The sequence below is a fragment of the Schistocerca serialis genome, chromosome 9 (assembly GCF_023864345.2).
Source record: "Schistocerca serialis cubense isolate TAMUIC-IGC-003099 chromosome 9, iqSchSeri2.2, whole genome shotgun sequence".
Taxonomy (NCBI): Eukaryota; Metazoa; Arthropoda; class Insecta; order Orthoptera; family Acrididae; genus Schistocerca; species Schistocerca serialis.
Window position 1 is genome coordinate 223,515,408 of NC_064646.1, and position 5,989 is coordinate 223,521,396.

Below are 5,989 nucleotides of genomic sequence, written 5' to 3' on the forward strand. Positions count from 1 at the left end.
CTTTCCAGAATTTCTTAACCTCGAACCTTGTCACACCATCATTCCCTAAAGTGCCTCAACCTGCAAGCTAGCCTTACATCCATAGAAAGAACTGCAATCCACCACCTAAAAACTGATCCTGACCTTATCCTACCTGCTGACAAAGGATCCACCAATGCTGCTTTGAACCACAAGGATTACCTGGTGGAAGGTTTCTGCCAGCTGTCCTCCTGCAAACACTGCCATAGTGACCCATTCCAGAAATCCAGCAGTATCTACACTCTCTCCTAGAATCCTTAGGCTCATCCCAGAATCTATCTCTGTCCTTACCCCTACCAGTCTGGCACTCCTACCTTCTACATGCTTCCTAAAGTCCATAAACCTGACCACCCAGGATGTCCAATTGTGGCCAATTACTGTTTGCCCACTGAGAGAATCTCTGCTCCATAAAACAACACCTGCAGTCTATTACCCACAGCCTACCCTCCTACATAAAAGTACCAACCATTTCCTCCACTGACTCTCCACAGTTCCTGTTCCTTTACCACATGGTGCCCCACTCATCAGTATTGATGCCACCTCCATTTATATTAACATCCCTAATGCCCATGGCCTTGCTGCTGTTGAACACCACTTTTCCCAGTGCCCAATAGATTCCAAATCTACTACCTCCTTCCTGGGCACCACTTCCAACTATATTCCCACCCACAATTACTCCTCCTTTGAAGGCATCACCTACAAATAAATCTGAGGTACAGCAATGGGCACCATCCTATGTCGAGCTATTCATTGGCCATCTACAGGAATCCTTCCCAACAACTCAGAACCCATAACCACTCACCGGCTTCAGATTCACTGATGACATCTTGCAGTGTCAACTGAGGGTGGAGACACCCCATCCACATTTCTCCAGAAAATCAACACCTTCTCACGCAAATGCTTCACCTGGTCCTCCTCTACCCAACAGGCCACCATCCTCAATGTTGGCCTCCACCTCAAAGATGACTACATCAGTACCTCTGTCCATATCAAACCTATCAACCACCAGCAATACTTCCATTTCAATAGCTGCCACCAATTCCATACCAAGCCATCCATGGTCATCACATCTATAGTGAGGAGCAGCCCCTTTCAAAATCTACCAAGCATTGCACACAGGGCTTCAAACGCTGTAATTAGTCTCCCAGACTTGTACAGAAACAGATCTCCCATCCTTATCTCTCAAATCACACACCACCTCTCAAAGTTCCACCATCTGGCCACAGAAGAGCACACCTCTCGTATCTAAGCACCACCAGGACAGGATCAACTGAATCACATACTTTGCCAGTGTTTTGACTACCTCTTGTAGTGCCCAGAAATGCCATCCCTCCCACAATGGTATTCCGCCACCCATCGAAACTAAACAATATCTTCATCCATACCAGCCCAAACCTTGCTCCCAACCCCTTGCCTCATGGCTCCTATCCCTGTAATAGACCTAGATGCAAGACTTGTCCCATGCATCCTCCCACCACCACCTACTCTAGTCTGGACACAAGCATCACCCAACCCATCAAAGGCAGCCCTACCTGTACAACCAGTCATGTGATCTACAAGCTAAGCTGCGCTGCATTCCACGTGGCCATGAAAATCAACAACTTATCTGTCTGCATGAATAGTCACCGACAAACTGTGGCTATAAAACTGCTGGATCACCCAGTTGCTGAGCATGTTGCCCAATACAGCGTTCGTCATTTCAGTGACTGCTTCACAGCCTGTGCCATCACTATCCTTCCTGCCAACACCAGCTTTTCTGAGTTCACAGGTGGGAACTCTACTGCAGTATATCCAATGTTCCTGTAATACTCCTGGCCTCAATACATGGCCTTCTTTTCCACCAACACAAACTGCCAGCTGGACCTAGCTTACCTACACCCTCCTCCACTTCATTCCTATGTGCTCCCACAAGCAGCACTTTTGCTATCCCCCTCTCCCACTGTGTTATTCCTCCGCCTTCCAGCCTCCTCCTTACCCCTACCACCCAGACTGCTTCTCCCATAATGCAAATTTGCTTGCAGTCTGACCTCGGCACCCAGAGACAGTGGTCAAGTGTCTGTGAGTTGCATTTGTGTATGTGTGTTTTGTCCAAATTGAAGAAGGCTTTTTTGGTCCAAAGCTTACTTGTTTAGCAGTCTTTTTGTTGTGCCTGCCTGTGACTCTACATTTCCACTTTATGGTGACTCAGAATCTATCCTTTCCATAATACTTTCAATAATAAGAGTATGTGTGCTACTGAGTCAGCTTCCTTTTGGAATTTGAAGAATACTGCATCTACTTGACTGTCTTGTTCCATGGTTTTTACGGTGTCATGTGAGAACAGTGCTTGGCCTGGAGGATGTCATTCTATTCAAGATACTTCAATACAATTAAGCTCAGAATGTATTATAAGATTCTACAGCAAATGTATGTGAAGTAAATTGTACAGTACTTTCATGTATCACTTCTGCTGTTCTTCTTGTACAGGGTAATTCATAGGAAGTAGTATATTTTCATTTGGTTTTTGTGTGGTTTAGCATATGACTACACAAAATAGGATCTATTGATAGCTTTTCTGTACACATTTGCAGTACTGAAAAGCCAAACACAAGTTTATTTCTTTAAAAGATCATCTCAAAAATGGCTACCAGCAATGTCAATGCATTGTTGAAGACGTTCGCCGAAAGACCTCATTGCATTATCACTCATTTCTTGAGGAGCAGCCTCTATCTCTATCCAGATTGCAGCTTTCAAACCAGTAATGTGTACTTGCCATGAAAAACTTTTTTCTGGACATAACATCACAGAAAAAAGTCAGGAGATAAAAGCTGTGATTTCTCTGGCTACAGGGTATCACCAAATTGTAAGTGCAATCGATATGGAAAGTGGTGCCTCAGTGTAGTCTATGAATCATGGGCCATATGGTCTGTAGCCATATCATGTTTAGATGGCAATGTCCCTCCAATTGCAGTTTTTGTTGTTGTGGTCTTCAGTCCTGAGACTGGTTTGATGCAGCTCTCCACGCTACTCTATCCTGTGCAAGCTTCTTCATCTCCCATCGGACTGCAGCCTACATGCCTCTAAATCTGCTTAGTGTATTCATCTCTTGGTCTCCTTCTACGATTTTTACGCCCCACACTGCCCTCCAATACTAAATTGGTGATCCTTTGATGCCCCAGAACACGTTCTACCAACCGATCCTTTCTTCTAGTCAAGTTGTGCCACAAACTCCTCTTCTCCCCAATTCTATTCAGTACCTCCTCATAGTTATGTGATCTATCCATCTAATCTTCAGCATTCTTCTGTAGCACCACATTTCAAAAGCTCCTATTCTCTTCTTGTCTAAACTAGTTATCGTCCATGTTTCACTTCCATACATGGCTACACTCCATACATATACTTTCAGAAACAACTTCCTGACACTTAAATCAATATTGGATGTTAACAAATTTCTCTTTTTCAGAAACGCTTTCCTTGCCATTGCCAGTCTACATTTTATATCCTCTCTACTTCGATCATCATCAGCTATTTTGCTCCCCAAATAGCAAAACTCCTTTACTACTTTAAGTGTCTCATTTTCTAATCTAATTCCCTCAGCATCACCCGACTTAATTCGACTACATTCCATTATCCTAGTTTTGCTTTTGTTGATGTTCATCTTATATCCTCCTTTCAAGACACTGTCCATTCCGTTCAATTGCTCTTCCAAGTCCTTTGCTGTCTCTGACAGAATTACAATGTCATCGGCGAACCTCAAAGTTTTTGTTTCTTCCCCATGGATTTTAATACCTACTCCAAATGTTTCATTTGTTTTCTTTACTGCTTGCTCAATATACAGATTGAACAACATTGGGGGATAGGCTACAACCCTGTCTCACTCCCTTCCCAACCACTGCTTCCCCTTCATGTCCCTCGACTCTTATAATTGCAGAATGAATAAATAATTGTGGCCACATACCACTCGGAACTGACATTCGCTGGCCAGCTGTTGTTGTCTTCAATAAAATATGACCCAATGATACCAATAGACTGTTAAACAGCATACTAGATGATGAACTTAGGGCTACCCTGTACCTTTTCATGAATAAGCTATGAGTTTATGTCTGAGTAATATCAGAAGTTTTGTTCCATCACCTTTCGGGCGTGCACTCGGGACAGCAACAATTTATATCACCCGAAAGATGATGGAACATTATGTCTGCCGGGAAAACTTCAAGAATCACATCAGAAGTTTTGTTTATTGATAAACTCCTTTGGATGAAAGTTTGCCTCATCAGATATAACAAGAATTGTCAGAAATGCATCATCCTGGTCAATCCTGTCCGTAATGTAGTGCAGAAACTGTGCCTACTCACTTTATTTCCTGGCTGTATCTGTTGAGTCACTTGCAGCTTATAAGGATGATAAAACTTTAAATCCTGTTTTACAGTGCTCCACAAAGACATGTAACAGATTTGTAATATTCTGGAAGGGTAATGGACAAATTGCTGTGGGCCTTATTGTAGAGCTGCACACACTTGTTGGATATTTTCCAGTGTTTGAACTGCCATTTCAGGTACCTATGCTCCATATTGGTTACAGATGTCTCATGTCATTGTTTTATCCATCTGGATATTGTGTGTGAATTTGTAAGGGACCAAAATGCTGAGGTCATCGGTCCCTAGACTTAAACACTACTTAAACTGGATTACGCTAACAACAACACACACATCCATGCTCGAAGGAGGACTTGAACCTCCAACGAGAGGGCCACGCAATCTGTGACGTGGCGCCTCTAACCACGTGGGCACTCCACCTGGATATTGTCATTCTCTCCAGAACATAGAAATGGCAATCTCTTCCATGGCACATTAAGTGTTTGATAGTCACAATGCTCTGCCCACAACGGAAATCCTCCACTGGTTCAATACACACCTGCACCAGCCCACATTCCATATGAATTGAATGAAATACTATGAGTCTAATTAGATGCAATAGACTGTGCAAGCCCATCTACATCATGGCAGGGCAGCCAGTTAAAAATGTACTATTAGCTGTGGGCCACCATGTTGAGGGATGTCACCTGTGCTTTCTTTCAGCCACTATGCACGGTTTCTTATTCCTTGGATCTTTGATATATTATTGTTAAAAGAGGTGTTAACTCAGCCACAAATTCGATATAGCATTTGGTAGAGATTAAATCAGGCTCTGGAGCTTTGCTCAATTTTAACAATTTTAGCCGTTTCTTAAACCCGCTGACACTAAATATCACTTTGTCATGTTTGTAGTGGTACAAGAATTGAATTGGGGCATTACTTCTGAGTTTTCCTTTGTGAAGGAGCATTTGAAAATGGAGTTAAGTTTCTTGCTTTTGCTTTGCAACCCTCAGTTCATCTCCTGTTTCATCCATGAGTGTCTGGACACTAACTTTGGTGCCATTAGCAGTCTCTTCAAACAATCAGAATTTCTTCATGTTTTTTTTAAGTTCTTTCAATAATAATCTGATATGGTAGTCACTGAAGGCTTCACACATTGCCCTCTTGACAGTTACACATGTTTCATTCAGCATCTCTCTATCTATAGTCCTATGCTTTGTTTTATCTCTATTATACAGTAGTCTTTGTTTCTAGAGAAGTTTCTTTACAGTGACTGTTTACCATGGAGGGTCTGTCCCATCATGAACTGCTGTATTCTGCAAGGTACATATCTGTGCACAAAAGCATTAGTAACTCAGTCCTTACTTCACTATGAAGTACAGGTGGAGCCCCATAAAAGTGACATGCAGAGCCTGAATGCCTCACAACTAGCCAATAAAGAAAGCTGTTGCTTTTAATTTTTCATTGCTGGTTTTGTATCTTGCTTGCTGTGAGCATCTGTTTGTCTTTGATTACACATTTGTGAAACTTTAGCTGAACTTTTATTTACCTGAAATTGATTCACAAGCCATCTTGTACAACATCTACCGTATTGATTTAAAGTTCCATAATCATTTTGCCTTGTGAAAAATGTAAAA